The sequence below is a fragment of the Nycticebus coucang genome, chromosome 10, assembly GCF_027406575.1.
Source record: "Nycticebus coucang isolate mNycCou1 chromosome 10, mNycCou1.pri, whole genome shotgun sequence".
NCBI lineage: Eukaryota > Metazoa > Chordata > Mammalia > Primates > Lorisidae > Nycticebus > Nycticebus coucang.
Window position 1 is genome coordinate 62,896,028 of NC_069789.1, and position 17,615 is coordinate 62,913,642.

The 17,615-nt window shown below is 35.2% G+C and overlaps 2 pseudogenes; one reads left to right on the forward strand and one right to left on the reverse strand.

Annotated features, from left to right (window-relative positions):
• The window catches only part of LOC128596422 (GTP-binding nuclear protein Ran-like), a 185,079-nt pseudogene that overhangs the window by 24,023 nt on the left and 143,441 nt on the right, over positions 1 to 17,615 (reverse strand).
• On the forward strand, positions 10,135 to 10,232 carry LOC128597928 (uncharacterized; annotated as a pseudogene).

The following is a 17,615-nucleotide window of genomic DNA, read 5'->3' on the forward strand; positions in this document are numbered from 1 at the left end:
AATCAGGTGAATTTCAAAACTGTTGCTGGAGGAAATTATTTTTGCTTTAAGTTTGGAAGGTGGGAAATGTGCAAATTCATTTGGATTCTCAAATCAGAAAATAGTTAATGCATCTTTAGGAAAAAAATTCTTTTTAACTTACATATGGTGTAAAATTCTGAGAGTCAAATTTCTGCCTAAAGAAATTTGCAGTGGATGAAACAGTCCTGACAATAATCAAGTCCTCAGTATAAATGGTGACTTTTACACTTCGAGCAAAGCAAGATTATAGAATAGAGCTTTTCTCTCTCTTTATGTATGATGGGACAAAGTAGGCAAATAAAACATCAAAATGGAAGTGAGCATAGTTATCTGCTTTTGTTATTTTTTGATATTTTACATTTAGATGCTTTAATTATATCAAAGCTATTAAAAAACTGAACAAGGAGTAAAGACCCATTTTTCCATGGATGCTTATTAATGATTTACATCGGGTTATATTATTAAATGGGGTCATCATAAGTAATATTTAGTTGGCTTTATATATTTTTTTCTGTGTGTTTTGGACATGAATCAGAAGCATCTGGCTTTCTAAGTTTCTAAATACAACTTTACTTCTCTTGGCAGCAACCTCCCTAACATCATGACATCTGCCTCTTGTCCTTCATGATAATTTGAGATAGAATAATCTTACTCAGAAACCTTAGTAAGATTTGTCTCCAAGATACCTACTTAAATTTTTGTAAATTATCAAGTATTTTCCTGACAAACCTTATCAAGTGTAAAAAAGATCATTGCTTATATGTTCTATGAAATGGAGGCTGGCATCATTAACGGGTTTATACATGTTGTAAAGAAATGTCTACTGAAGTAAATATTCCCACCACAGGTGAAACTACCTGCTCTTGGGCATTTTAACAGTAGCAACTAATATCTCCTTATATTGTGACAGCTTTAATGTTCAAAACATGCCTTCTTTGTTATAGAACTATGCTAGTAGTATAAAAAAATAAGGGAAGTTTTCATAGCTGGAGGGAGAACACATATTTAGTTATTGGTGACCTAACGTTGCTTAATATAGCAACAAAAGAGCTATATCTAAATGATGCAAATTAATAGTGTGCAGAATTGCATAAATGCATATGGATGGCAGAATAAAGGATAAGCAGAGATGATGTGAGTCAGGAAAGGTTTCTTGGACGTTGGAATTTTGAAAGGAAGAATGTCATTTATCAACCTGTTATTCTTAAATTTATCTACATTGAGCTCATGGACATGCCTTTTCATTAATGCTACAACTCAGTGGCCTAGAAAACTTATTAGAGATGTATACAAGTTTATCTTTTTAGACATATTATTTTCCTCATTTTCTATTTGACTCCAAAACCAGAACTCAGGAATAAGTATGTGTATGGATAAAGCCTAAAAAGTAGCTATTTCTTGTAATTGTGCAGAAAACAAGTACATTAATTAATCGGTGTTTCAATTGCATTTATTTGTCAAAGTAAATTATTTGTTTTAACTAAGACATTCTTTAATCACAGCCAATAGTTTCCAAGGGTAAAAATCACATTTATTATAAATTTATTATAGTTTTCTTTTTGTAATTCACAGCTGGAATATAGATACAGCCCAGTTTTTTATATTGCTATTGGAGTCAAGAAACACAACTTACATCGACAAATGGTAGGGGGTTTCCAACTATAAGGGGCGTGTTATAGTTATAAATTTGCTAATTATTATTCTTCCTCTGTAGTATGAGCTTGAATTTCATCACTTTATCTAGAAATACTGGGCAAATAATTTTTGAAGTAATTTTCTATGCCCAAATAATGTGTTTTTTTTTCTAACCAACTTTAAGATATTTTTCTCTGTTTAAGGAAATCTTATTAAGTTGGTCCTATTTCAGTGTTTCTAGAAAATTGTAAAAACTGGAGTTTGTAATTAAACCGTGATTGACATAGTTGAGGAAGATGCTAGATGTGTAGGGTTGATATTTCTTAGAATTTTATAGACTATTTTGTTGCTCGTAAGAAAGGGTAAGAATTTTATAACCTGCTTCTATGCAGAATGCCTAAATGTCAAATTTAGTGGGCTAAGATTTTGTTATTGGAATATTTATAAAATTCATGATAATGATTGATATTTTATAAATTTGGAGGTAACACTCTGAATCTATGTTTTTTTTTTAAATTAAAAACTTCATTTATTTATTTTTAATTTCAGGTTAATGTGAGGATACAACAAACAACTGGATTACAGTTATTTGCATTTGTTAGGTAGAGTCCCTCTTTTAGTTGGGTCCCACACCCAAAAGTTGTGCCATGTACCTTACATTGCATTCACTAAGTGGGAGCACACCAATCCTTTTCCTTCCTCCCCTTTTCTCTATCCCCCTTCTCAATTTCCCCACAAAATGAATTAAATTGAGTTTTTCTCTTATGTGGGTATATATTAGATCATCTATTGCCTTTATATTAGTATTGTGTTGAATATTTGGGTTTCCACTCTTGTGATACTTTACTGAGGAAAATGTGTTTCAACTCCATCTAGGTTAATACAAAGAGTCTTCATCTCTTTTGTGGGTGTATCACACACACACACACCACAGTTTGTTAATCTATACCTGCGTTGATGAGCATTTATGTTGTTCCACATCTTGGCAATTGTAAATTGAGCTGCAATAATCAATCTAGTGCAAATGTCCTTATTATAGAATGATTTGTTTTCTTCTGGGTAGATGCCCAGTAAAGGGATTACAGGATAAAATGGGAGATCTGAGTTCTTTGAGGATTATCCATATTTCTTTCCAAAGAGGTATTAGTTTGTAGCCCTACTGACAGTGTAAAAGTGTTCCCTTCTCTTCATATTTTCCCCAGTATCTGCAACTTTTGAGACTTCTGTGATGTGAGCTATGCTCACTGGGGTTAGGTGATATTTCAGGGTGGTTTTGATTTGCATTTCTCTGATAATTAGGGATGATGAGCATTTTTTCATATGTTTGTTAGGCATTTTGTCTGTCTTTCTCAGAGAAAGTTCTGTTCATGTCTCTTGCCCAGTGATAGATGGGATTGTTTGCTCTTTTGATTAATTTGAGCTCTCTATAGATCCTAATTATCAAGCCTTTGTCAGATTCATAATATGCAAATACCTTTTCCCATTCTGAAGGTTGTCTTTTTGCTTTAAATGTTATATCCTTAGCTGTGTGGAAGCTTTTCAGCTTAATTAAGTCCAATTTGTTTATATTTGTTGTTGCCATTGTCAATGAAGTCTTCATAAAATATTTCCCAGATCAACATCCTCAAGAGTTTTTCCCATGCTTTCTTCTGGAATTTTTATCATTTCATGCCTTAGATTTATTTTTTTAACCACCCTGAGTCAATTTTCATAAAGTGTGGGTCCAGTTTCAATCTTTTACATTGGTTACCTAGTTCTGCCAGCACCATTTATTGAATAGGGATTCTTTTTCCTAGTGTGTGCTTTTGTTTGGTTTATAAAAGATCAGATGGCTGTAAGAGACAGCTTTAATCTGTTGATTTTCTGTTCAGTTCCATATTTCTGCATCTCTATTTTTGTGCCAATGCCATGCTATATTGATCACTGTGGACTTACAATATAACCTGAAGTCTGATAGAGTGATGCCTCCACCTTTGTTTTTATTACTAAGAATTGCCTTGGCTATATGAGTTTTTTTCTGGCTTTATACAAAACAACTATTTTTTTACAGTTACTCAAAGTATGATGTCGGTATTTTAATGGGGATTGAATTGAATCTGTAGATCACTGTGGGAAGTATAGACATTTTAACAATGTTGATTCTTCCCAGCCAAGATCATGGTATGTTCTTCCATTTGTTAATGTCTTCCGCTATTTCTTTTCTTAGAGCATTATAATTCTCTTTGAGGAGTTTATTCACCTCTTCTGTTAGATATATTCCTAAGTATTTAATTTTCTTTGAAGTTACTGTGAAGGGAATTGTGTCCATGATTTTCTTCTCAACTTGGCTATTGTTGGTATATACAAAGACTACTGATTTGTGGACACTGATTTTTTACCCTGGGAATTAGTATATTTCTTCATCACTTCCAGAATTCTTGTGGTTGAGTGTCTGAGGTTCTTTAAGTATAAGATCATATCATTGGCAAAGACTGAGGATTTGACCTCCTATACTCCCATTAGAATACCCTATATGTCCTTTTCTTGCCTGATTCATTGGGTAGAGCTTCCAGAACTATTTTGAATAGTAGTAGCAATAGAGTACATCCTTGTCTTGTTCCAGTTTGAAGTGGAAAAGCTTTCATTTTTACTCCCTTCAGCATGATATTAGTTGTTGTAAATGTCTTCAATCAGCTTAAGAAATATGTCAACTATGCCTGTACTCTTAGGTGTTCTTGTTAGAAAAGGATGCTGAATTTTATCAAATGCTTTTTCTGCATATATGGAAAAGATCACATGGTCTTTGTTTTTGCTTCTATTGGTATTATTGGTATATACCATTATAAATGGTGAATTATATTTATTGATTTGCATATGTTAAACCAGCCTTGCATCACTAGGATGAAGCTGGATTGTGATACATAATTTTTTAAATGTGTGGCTGTAATATATTGGCTAAGATTTTGTTGAGTATATAGCATCTGTATTTATTAGTGAAATTGGTATGCAGTTTTCCTTTTTAGTTGGGTCGTTTCCTGGTTTGGGTATCAGGGTGATGTTTGTGTCATAGAACATGTTGGGGAAACTTCCTTCCTTCTCACTGTTTTGGAATTGATTCTGAAGTATAGGTACAAGCTCATCTTTGAAGATTTGACAGAATTCTGGTATGAAGCCAGAAGGGCTTTTTTTGTTGTTGTTGATGAAAGGGATTTTTTTGTTGTTGTTGATGATAAATTTTTATTTTTTTCTTCAATATCAATGCTTGATATTGGTCTGTTCAAGAGATCTATTTTTTCCTGGAAGTCTAGGTCAATGGTATAATTCAAGATATTTGTCCATTTCCTCCACATTGTTAAATTCCTGGACATAGTTTCTTATAGTGGTCAGAGATAATTTCTTGTATCTCTGTGGTATCTGTTGTTATTTACCATTTTTAGTTTCTGATTGAGGCTATTACAGATTTTACTTTTCTGTTTCTAGTTAATCTGGCCAGTGGTTTATTGATTTTATGTTTTTTTTTGAAGAACCAACTCTTGGTTTTGTTAATTTTCTGAATGATTCTTTTGTTTTAAATTTCATTTATTTCTGATTTAATTTTTTCTGATTTTATTTTTTTTCTTTTGCTAGGTTTGGGATTGGATTGCTCTTCCTTTTCTATATCCTAAAGATGATTCATTAGGTTGTTGATGTGCTTTCTTTCTGTTTTTTGGCTGTAGGTATCTAATGTGATACATGTCCCTCTTAGTGCTGCTTTTGCAGTATATCACAGGTTTGGTAACTTGTAGCTTCATTGTTGTTTTGTTCAAGTAATTTGATAATTTCCTCCTTTATCTCTTCCTTAGCCCAACTGTCATTCAGTTTAAGGTTGTTTAAGTCTGGGCCTTGGTGTGGGGATAAAAATTTTTGTTGGAATTGAGTTCCACTTTTATTGCCTTGTGATCTGAAAAGATAAAAGGTGTAATTTTAATTTTTTAAATTTTGCTGAGGTTTGTGTCCTAGAATATGTCCATTTTGGAGTATATTCCATGGGCTGATGAAAAGAATGTATGTTCCTTAGCTTTGGGATGGTGTGTTCTGTAAATATCTGTTAAGCCCATTTATTCTAGGTTCAAATTTAAGTCCATTTTATCTTTGTTTAGTTTCTGTTTAGAGGATCAGTCCAGTACTGTCAGAGGGATGCTAAAGTCCATAGCTATTATAGTGTTATAGTATATCATTTTGTTCAGACCAATTAAGATCTGTTTCAGTAAATATGGGAGCATTTAAGTTGGGCGAATAAACATTTAGAATTGAATTGTCCACTTGTTGTATTGTTCCCTTTGCAGGACTGTGTGTGGGGACTTAAGGGAAGAGTCATATTTTGATGCGCTTGCATTATTAGTAATACTGATTTTATAAGCTTGAAACCAATATTCAATTATTAATTGTGCCACACCTTTTGGGGGAAAGACATGGTTGCAAGAGGGACTTTGCCTAACAAATGCAATTAGTGTAACCTGGATTCTTGTACCCTCAATGAATCCCCCAAAATAACAAAAACAAAAAAAGAAATTGAATTAGGAATATAATTAGAGAGAATGGACAAAGAAAAACAGGAGAAAGTAATTTGGGAAAGCCCTAATTTCAGTGCAAAGCACTGTTGAAGGCCTGCCCCTTTAAAATTCTGAAAGTTGTCTTGCTGTAACCCCCCACCCACCTGCAGGGCACCTGAGAGAGGTTTTCTGTTTGGCAGGACTGCTTGCTTCAGGAGAGTGATTTTGGGGAGTTGAGAATGTAGAATGTTTAAACTTTGTTGAACACAGCAAGAGTTGCTCTGAACCAGATAAGGGGATAAAATATCTCTTTGCTTCTGTCACCTTGGTATGGCCAGAGGAGTCTGTCTGTCTGGACATAAGGCTTTCTGAATGTTAATGACCACTTTTGTGATTTGTGTGTGTGGCTTAATTGGGGGTCTTCTCTGACATCCTGCTTCTGGACTGTTTTCACTGTCCCTTAATCTGTTTGTGTTAAGATAATAAATACATTAAAGCAATAAAAGTAACAAGTAAATCCATCCAATTAATGTAGTTAGTTAACGAAATAGTTTGGTTAGAAAAATGTAAGTGCAGCAAGAACCATGACAAGATTGTTTGCCTTGCCCTCATGAGATTTATGATTGAAACACTGGTGTATGAAATAAAAACAGAGCTAGCATGGAATTTGGGGTGGCATGCTGGAACCTCACAAAGAAAGGCTGTAGCCTCCCTACCCCAGCAACCCTTAAACTGTCTCTTTGTGTCTCTTGTTGCTTCTTTTTCAATTTTATATGTCCTCTTGTCTCACCAAACTGCTGGAAGGGAACCTATAGCATTGTTGGGGCTGGTTCCTGACATCCCTTGACCAGTATGAAGTGGCCATGTTTGTCTTTCTTAAATTTACTTGCTTTAAACCCACTTGTATCTAAAAATAAGATTGAGACCCTGCTTTTCTTCTGATTTCCATTTGTCTGAAATATTGTTTTCTAACTCTTCACCCTGATCCTTGTTTTATCCTTCGAGGTTATGTGTGTTTCCTGGAGACAATATATGGATGGCTGTGCTTTTTTATCCACTCAGCCAGCCTGTGTCTCTTAAATGGAGAATTCAAGCCATTTACATTTATTGAGAGAATTGATAAGTGTGGTGGAGTTCTATTGAACTTATTTTGTGAAAGTCCATTGCTTAGTTTTATCCTTTGTGCCATTGTGGAAGCTAGGTTTTGTCCTTTAGTTTCTGGGTATTTACTTTGCTGATAGTCCATTGTGATGTTCAATATGGAGAACAGGTCTAAATATTTCCTATAGAGTTGGTCTTGTGGCAAATTTCTTCAGTGTATGCATAGCAGTAAAAGATTTTATTTCTCCATTGATTTTGAAGCTTAATTTAGCAGGATAAAGAATTATGAGCTGAAATTTGTTTTATTTAAGAAGGTTAAAGGTAGATGATCATTCTTTTCTGAGTTGGAGAGTTTTAGCTGAAAAATGTGCCGTGACTCTGATAGATGTGCCCTTGTAGGTCACTTGGCACTTACTCCTGACTGCTTGCAGAATTTTCTCTTTTGTCTTGATTTTGGACAGGTTCATTACAATGTGTCTTGGAGATGCTCTTTTTATATTGAGATTACCTGGCATTCCACATTCCTCTAAAACAGTGGTTCTCAATCTTCCTAGTGCCTCCTAATGCCACAACCCTTTAATACAGTTCCTCATGTTGTGGTGACCCCCAACCATAAAATTATTTTCATTGATACTTCATAACTGTAATTTTGCTACTGTTATGAACCATAATGTAAATATCTGATATGTAGGATGTATTTTTATTGTTACAAAGGGGTCGCAACCCACAGGTTGAGATCCACTGCTCTAAAAGAAGTGTGTCAGAATCTTTGGTGATACTTGAGAAATTTTAGTCTATGATATCCTCTAGTAGGGCTTCCATTCCTTTGGGATGTTTTTCTTCCCCTACAGGGATCTCTATAATCCATATGTATGAATGCTTTGTGAAGTCCTATAATAACTGCCTATGTTAACTCAAGAGTTTTATTCTCAACCTCTGAGATTCTTTCTTCCCCATGGTCTAATCTGTTATTAATACTTTCTACTGCATCTTTAAGTTCCCTGATTGACTCCTTCAATTCCTTAAGCTTTGCCATATCCTTTCTATATTCTTCATGTCTTTTATCTATTGTTTGGTTCTGTTTTTCCACTTTCTCATCAATTACTTCTATTACCTTTGCCATCTATTTTTTAAATTCCCTTTATGTCATTTCTATTAATTCATTATAGGTGGAATCCTCTATGGTAGCCACTTCATGATCCCTTGGTGGTGGTGGTGGTGGTGGTGATGTTGCCAGAATTTTTCTGTTGTTTCCTTCTATGTGATTTTTCTTGTTCACTTCTTTCCCCCTGCTTTTTCCTTTCACTAACTCCTTTGTTTTAAATTATCTTGTCTCAGAGCTTAGGTTTTAAAGTGGCCTTTTTTTGTATAAGTTCAAAGGGAAGTGAAGGTAAAAAGCATGAAGGGTGAAAGGAAAGTGAAGATAAAGAAGAAAAACAATAAAAAAGAAATGGCAGTGAGTACTAAAAGGAAAGAAATGAAGAAAAGGGGAGAAGAACTAAAAGAGAGATAGAGAGCAATAGGAGATTTGATGGTGTCAAAATTTAAAAATACACACACACACAAAAATCCCAGGTGAAAGAGGATAGTGTAATAAATTGTCAACAATGGCCTGATAATGCATTCAAAAGGGGGGAAGGAAAACAAGTTTCATCTCTACTGGGCAGAAAAACCAGTTTCTGTAATCCAACTGCTGATCAGGAGTCCAAAGTTCTGAGCCTGCCTGCCTGCTGATTCATGCAGGGATGATCTTGATGATGTTACCCTGTCTGGCTACCTCCAGGCTACGTTCATCTTCAATGGTCTTGATAAGGAGCCACAGGGACGGCCCACTTTCATGCTTTAGGCTGAATTGGAGGCCTTAGGGAGAGATCAGCCTGTCTACTTCCCATATAGATATTGCAATTTAATGCCTGGTCACCAGGTGGTGCTGTGGTGTTAGGAGTCAGAGAACACCCACTTGCTGCATAAGATGGGGTCCGGAAGCTACCCTCTATTTGCAGGGGAGACCTGGTCCTGTCTTACTGACTTATTTGCCCTCAGTTAGGGCCTGGTCACTTCATCAACATTTAGTCCCCACAAGATATGGGTCCTGAAGCTCTCACCAGCTTTCTTAGGAGGCTCTTCCAATAGTGTCCCTAAAAACAATGTGACCTTCCTGTTGTGGTGTTGGGGCCATTCAACTCACCACAAGGATGGTTGCCAAACCTCAGCAGGTGCACCAGAGCAGGCTGCACTAAGACCCTGCAGACTCTTCTTGCTGCATGCCATCCTACAATGGCAGCACTCTGCCTGTAGCCAAGCTGTTGGGACTTCCACCCCTCCCTATATTCAATCTTGGCCTCCACTGTCTGTTCAAGTTCACTGGCTTGCTCAATCCCCTCCAAGGCAGTTCCAGCAAGAAGAACAGACCAAAATCCAAAAACTTTAGCTCCTTTTTGTCTCCAGTCCTCCACAGGAGGGGTCAGCTGACCAGCCTCTGCCCATACCCAGAAACTTGCCCTGTGTGCTGGTCCTTCTCAGCTCCAGACCTCCTTTTGGCTCCTGGAATATCCGATTGCTTTATTGTGCCCTGGAGTGATGCCTCTGGGTAGGTTCTCCCAGCCCGAGGTGGCTGGATTCTTCTCTCCCCTGTCTCACTGTGAGTGGCTGGTAAGAAGATGTCTCTAGTCCACCATCTTGCTCCACCCACTCCTAAAAACTTTATTTTTGGTATAATACACACAGTAGATATCCCAAAGAATTGATGCATTTGGAATAAACTTATAAAGAGGAACAGTAGCAGAAGGATTTTTCAAAAGTCTATCATCTATAGACAAAGCAATGGAAAATGTGACATAATAGTAAATATAAGCTTATAATCTCATGTCACTTTAGCAACAAATATAAATTTAAACAACACAGAGATTAGAAGGGTCCCTTAGCAAGGATGACACACAAATTTGTGATGCATTTTACATTTTTTATTGTAAAATAATACTAATTCTAGCATCATTTGTTTGTGTTAATAATGCTGTATTAATATATTCTAGATTTAGACTTTTAGGTTCTTATTTGTATTCTACATATAGTAACATCATGTATGCATATGATTTAGAAAATGTCAGTATTTTTGTAGAATTGCATGTGATAAAAACATAGTACTTAGCATCTGAAAGATTGTGATTATTCTTAACTCATGCCTCTTGCTATGTTAGTAAGTTATTTAAGTTTTCTGAATCTCTACAAAAAAATGAAAATAATAAATTCAAGCACATAAGGACTTAAATAAAACTATATATGTTAAAATGTCATAGTGCCTAGAAAATATTAGATGCTCATTACACCATGGGTTTTGATAATAAAGTTTAAATTGGATAGCTTTGTGTTTCTTGGTGAGTTCTTATTGATGGATCTTAAATAAATTTTCTGCAGAAAAATTACAAAGAGCAAGAATTAGATGATAATTGCTGCTACTATTAAACATACAATTTTGCATCAGGGCAATAATACAGTCTGGTGGGGAGGTAGAGGAAAGATCTTTATCTGTCCCACATTACTCTTTAATTCTTTACATAGAATGGTTTTGTGTTTCTGGATATGGAGCTTGGCAGAGGCATTGGTGACTATAGTTATGCAAGATGACTTTGTAATGTGGACCATGAAACTCACAGCCTAGGATACCACCAGGACCTAGTGGAAGTTACAGTCATGCCTCTCAACAAGGTATAACATAGTAGCCAAGGGAAAGCTTAGTCAGCCAGAACATGCCCCTGGCATTTCTCCAAGCTGAGAGAGAACAAAATGCCAACTACAAACTCTAGAATTGGGGTCAGTAGGACGTCTGGATCACGGAAGAGATTAAGGAAAGTATCTGGGCACAACATAAATAAGGTTACTGTGCCCCCCTAATCAATGCCAAATATATATACATGTCTGCTTCTCCTCCCACAAATCCAGACAGGATCCCAGGGAGAAAATTGAGGTATGGGAGGTAGGAGAAAGGCTTTCTAACAGATGAGCATTTTTATCCAAGGGAGACCAAATTTTAAATTGGATTAAACTTCTAGTGAACTATTCTGCTGAACAGAAGTTATTGGTGGTGATGTTGGTGGATCTTATATAGGGTAGATCTGATGAACGGAGAGAATCAGTCTTTTCTAAGACCATAAGTACTGTAATGTGAGTTAAATTTGCAGCCACGAAACAACTGCAATTGTAAACAGACATAAAAAGGGATGAAAAGCAATAGTGTCTGAGACAGATGTGAATTCAAACTTCAGTTTTTGGCATATAATGGTCACATATCTGTGGCAGGTTATTCATCCATTCTGAGCTCCAGTATGAATACCTATAGAATAAATTTTTCTGAAAATTATATTAGCAAATGTTTAGAAAGTATGAAAAGCTTTTCACACATAGTAAACACCCAATAATTGATAGCTAAATAATTAGGTGCCTGTACACTGGACATGATTAGGAGTTCAGAAATGTAGATTTAATTTTTGACTTCCACTGTCCTATGATATTTGCCTTTAGGTAGCTCATATAGTCTTTCTGCTGCTTAATAGATACATAATTTTTAGTGAGTCAATTTTCTCATGTGTGAATCTGGATTAATTTTATTTTTACTATTTATTTCTTAGTTTGCTTTGAGAATTAACTTATTCAGTAGATTTATCATACTTAAAACATTGCCTGTCAAAAAAATATTTCTTAAAATTTGTTGGCTAGGGTAAGGGGCACACTTACTGTACAAAAGCAATTCATGTAACAAACACATTTATACCCCATGATATTCTAAAATACAAAAAACCCGTCGGCTAGTAATATCATCATCATTGTCATGATTTGAAGTTTTTGATTGCTTTTTTATACAATATCACCTGTTCTCCTGCTATGTGCAACAGGTGAGCTGATTGTGAGTAAAGAAATTTAGAAATAGAAACATTATGTAAGTGCCCCATAAACTGTGTGATTATCTATTTTGTAACTCTATTATTCAGACAACTAGAAATCATCAAAATAGGATTTTCTGTACATTCCTTTTTAATAGCTATTGGAGGATAATTAATATAAACTGTACATTTTAGAAATGTACAATTAATAAGTTTTGACACCTATGATATCCTCTAATATAATAAACATATCCATCACCCCTAAAAGTTTTGTTGTGCTCCTTTGTAATCCATCTCCACACATTGTCCTCATCCCCAGCAACTTACGGATATGCCTTTTGTTACTGTTACTTTACATTTGCTAGAATTTTATACAAAAGAGTATGTACTATATATAATGTCTGTTTTCTTTCGTCCAGCATATTTAAGACTTATTTATGTTGTAGTATGTAGCAATAGTTTGTTTTATTTTATTGCTGAATAGTTATTCCATAATGTGGATATGCTACAGATTGATTATCCACTTACCTGGTGGATCTTTGAGTCCTTTGCACTTTTGGCCATTACAAATAAAGCTACTAAGAATATTTTTGTACAATTTTCTTTGCATAGATACATATTTTCTTTTTCCTTTGAATAAATGCTAGAATTGGAATAGCTGAATTATAGGATATATATGTTTTTAACTTTCTGTGAAATTGCTTGTTTTCCAAAGTAGTGGTACCATTTCATATTTCTACAGCAATAGCCGAGAGTTCCAGTTCTATATCGTTACAAATACTTGGTATAGTCAGCCATTTAAATTGGTAGTTAGATTTATTGATATTTATAACCAAACCAATTTCCAAAATTAGTACGTAGTTGTAACTCATTCTGATTTTAATTTTAATTTCCCTAATTATCAATGATGTTAAATTTAGACATCTTTTCATAGATCATTTCTATCCATGTATCTTTGGGGAAGCCTTATAAAATGTTTTGTCCATTAAAAAATTGGTTTCTTTGTTATTAACTTTTGATAATTCTTTTATAGCTACTGTATATTCATTCTATGTTGGATATAAAACTTGAAAATATTTTCCCACGGTTTGTGGCTTATTTGTTCATTCTTCCTCTTAACAGGGTTGATTTTTTTTTTTTTTTATTGATCATGCTTTTAGTATTACATTTGAGAAGTCTTTGCTTCACTTGAAGTCATAAAGATTCTCTCCTGTGTTTTCTTCTACAAGTCTGTAGTTTTAGGTTTTACATTTAGGTATATGATCCATTTTGAAGAATATAATGTGAAGTTCAATTGTTTTTTTACATTTGATATCCAATTTTCCCAGCACCATTTGTTAAAAAGATTATACCTTTTCCACTGAATTGCCTTCATACTTTTATAAAAATCGGATGCCAATGTATATGTGCCTATTTCTGGACTCTTATTCTATTTCACTGATCTATTTGTGTACCTTGATGATGATGCCACACTGTCTTGCTTATGTTGCTTTGTAAGTTTGGAAATCATGTAGTAGTGTTAATCTTCCAAACTTATCTTGCTTTTAACAAAATTGTCTTTGCTATTCTAGGTCCTTTGCATTTTCATATGAACTGTGAAATACTGTTTTAAAAATTTGTACTAAAAATGCTACTGTGATTTAGATCTAGCTTGTGTGGAATCTATAGATCCATGTTGCAAGAATTTATATCATAAAAACCACTACTGTTGAGAGCCTCCAAAATGTTTTGCAATATGTCTCGTTCCAAAATTTCTGATGCTTTAAATTATAATTTCAATCCCTTCATTAAATTTCTCTGATAAATTTCTGAGTTGCTTTCCTGTGTTATCTTGGAGATTAGTGAGTTTTTAAAAATACTGCTAGTTTGAATTCTTGGTCAGGGAGCTCATAATTCACCATTTCTTTCAGGTCAGTCACTAGATTTTTGCTTAGTCCTTTTGGAAAGCTCATAGCCCCCTGTTTTCTGTTGTTTCTTGCGAGCCTACATCTATGTCTTTGAATTGAAGAATTAGTTATTTATTCCAGCATACTCTGTCCAGGTTGGTTGTTTTTTATTGAGTATACTTAGCAAATCTTCACTGCTTGATTGCTGTCTCCTTTTCATTGCTGGATGATGCCTTAAGTAGGCTTACCTGAGAGCTAAGAAAATGATCAAAGTACTGCCTGTCCCAAGTGGGAGATGTCCCTAAGGGATTATCCCAACAGTGTAGGAAAACTTGAAAGTGGCTAGGTTAGTGCTCAAGGACCCTAGGGAATGTACTTCCTACACCACTCTTCTCCTTTGGCTGACATACAGAGCCAAGCAAAGATGGTAGTCCCACTACCCACCTGCCTCCACCTGTCCCCAGGGATATCTCTTCCTTCAGACAGTCACATTACAACCCAATGGGTTAAGGAGAGTATAATTCTGCTAAGGAGCCCAAGACAGTGGGGAAGCTTGTTGATCCATTTCTATTTAACATTTCTTAGTGTAGGAACTGTGCATTGAATGAGGCTTTTCTGCACAGTTGGCATCTGGGAGGAGAGGAGCCTGCAGACATGGAGGTCTGGTACTTCTACAGTCTTGGAGTTTTTCACTTCTCAGTGGCCCTGGGAACTATCTTCTCCTCATACCTGAGGTCAGAGTTGTTACTGGAAAAGATCTTTGTTTTGTATATTTCTTTTTTGGGGGGAGCTAGTGAGAAAGGAGCTTGCTTCTATGATGCTATTTTGGAATAGGAAAACCAGGGATTTGTGGCACACATGGTCTAGTTGTGTGCTCAAAGGAGAAAGAAAAACAAGATGATGAACAACTCTTCAAACTCTCACCTGCAGCGCCAGCCCCTCTTGGAGCCTGTGGTAACATTCACTAAATCAGGTCATGCAATGTTAAGAGCCCCACCTTTCTACTTATTGGTTTCTGGAGCGGTCCTTATCTGGTTTGAACTTACATATTCACCAAACTACATTGTTCCTTACCAATAACCCTACCAAGTGTATGTATTCTGTTAATCAGGATCTTTGCCACAGTTTTCTAATTATAGTTAGTTTTTGTGTTGGCTCTTTTTCCTAAACTCCGTCTCAGTCAAAGAGGCTAAGTCTCTTACAACATAGCAATCTTTGTCAGTTCCCACATCACCAAGATGCTGTCTGGGGCCTTGCTTCAAACCAGATGGACCCTTTGTTCTATTCAAAACCATAATGGCACCTTCCAGTGGTGGATAGCATTATTTAGCACCTACCTGGATAATGCTACTGCTGCAGCCTGCCTTCCAGGGGAGACTCTTAAGATACCAATACCAGCTAGTGGAATATAGCTATATTTCCACATCTATCATAAACATTTTAATCTAAACTTCAGGCCTCTTGTCAAAACTAACCCCAAAGGTGAATAGTTCTCTTTTCTGGCTCTCTATTGGATAGACTCAGAGCTTTAGACAGCTTTGGCCATTCCCAAGGTCTCTTGAATTCTGTTAGCTGGTCTGACCATTTCCATGTCCTTTGAGAGAAAAGTCTTTTGTCCTGCTAGATGACAGGCAAGAATGCCTCTTCTCTTCTATCTAGTCCATAGAGGATTTTAACTATTCAATAATAATTAATAATTTAGGTGGTCTACTTTTATATTTTTTTTACAAACTATTTTATCAAAATATCCTACAATGAAGTTTTATTTAAAATGAGGTTCTTGTGATTTAAAATTTCCTGCCATATATTTTTTAAACTGAAAAGTTTTTTTTAAAGAGGTAATTTATATTATTTTTATAATAATTTTATGATAATCACCTCCAGTATCTTAATTTGAAGTGAAACAGAAATTGTACATTGCTTCATATCATTCTAATGATAAGTTGTTACATAAATGATACTGCGTCATTTCTCTTTTTTTGCTAAAACATAGTTGACTCTGCGTTCGTACAAATTTTAGTCAGGTTTTCTAAAATGCTTATTGGTCTAAAGGTACATGAACTGAATTCAGTTTATCCATATGAAAAGAGTATTTTTTCCCTTTCATGTATGGATAGGTAACTTCTCTTATTACAGACCTCTTAGTATTATATTTGAATTGTCATTTTTAAATGCATAGTTTGGCAATATTTCTGTACTCCTATATTCAGGAGAGTGTCTGTGTTTCCTTGCCAATCTCTGGCTTTTTCATGCAGATTTTAGCTTAGTTTAGATTGACATCTGTTAATGTGATGAAGGAAAGCAACTATGTCTCTAATACATGCTTCCTATCAAATATGGCATGTCTGGGCATTTGGAAAGAAATTGCAAAACCATCTGTATTCTGAAACATGGAAATGACATGTTTGTGGTGGTAGTCTTCATCATTTAAGTGAGCAATACAGGTTAACTCATCTGACTTTCACATTATATTGATCTATTCTCTCTTGGGAAGAGTAGTGTTGTTGATTTTTGGTGGTTGTTATTCTTGGAGTAGGGAGCTTATGGAGGGAAAGAGAGGGTGAGTGAAAATGAGACCATACGGACTGGATAACTAATTACAGCATACATGGGGCTGACAAGTATAAGGCACACACATCTTTGTTCTCACCCAAAGAGCTTCATTTATAATGGAGATTACAGCAAGAACAAAATGAAATTGTCTAAAGGAAATGATGTCTCAGGAGTCCTTATTCTGGCTTGGACACAAGTTAATAATGTGGGTGGCACTTAATTGTGACCCGCAGGACTGCATTATCTTTTAACAGATGCCACTCATGTACAATCTGAACAGGTCAATTACTAACAAATCATGGATGATCTCAGTATACCATGAGAGAACCAAAGAAAATGCCCCAGTGAGAAAACACATAGAACTCAAATAGGGCACAAACCAATTTACAGAAATAGAACTTAACCCTTAGAGGAATGGAAGAAGCCTGCTACATATTCATTTCTGTCTTATTAATTATTTATGTAGAAAGCAAGCCAGCCACTTGAAGCGAAATTTTATAAACCAATAAATGAAAATTTAAAAAATTCCAATTTCCTGTAGGAAGAGAAATATCTTTAAGAGAGAGGGAGGAAATAAAAGCTATCTATACTGGAGAAGATTTCCTCTTCTTTTTACATTCATTGTTGTGGACAACTCAGGTTAAGTTCAACACTACAGTTTTCTGGACAAGCAAAACTATCTTGTAGTGAACATAGTAAGAATCTCTTCATCTCTTAAATGCTTATGTCTAACTCTCATTCATATTAACGGAGTTGCGTACGAGAATTGAGGTGATAATACATCCCTATTAAAATCCATTTGTATTCATGAGCTTTTTTTAAAGGTTACTCTTCAATCATTTCTTCTAAAAATGTGAGTCTTATCTTCAAAGATATCTCAATGATAGCTTCTGAAATAAAGAAAGAACCCAATTAAAGTTTATTTGCAACAATTGACCCATTTTTTCCTTCTAAAATCACCTGCATTTACACTGTTAACTTGTATATAGCACATTAACCAGAAAGCATTGGATGATTTATGTTTCTGCTTC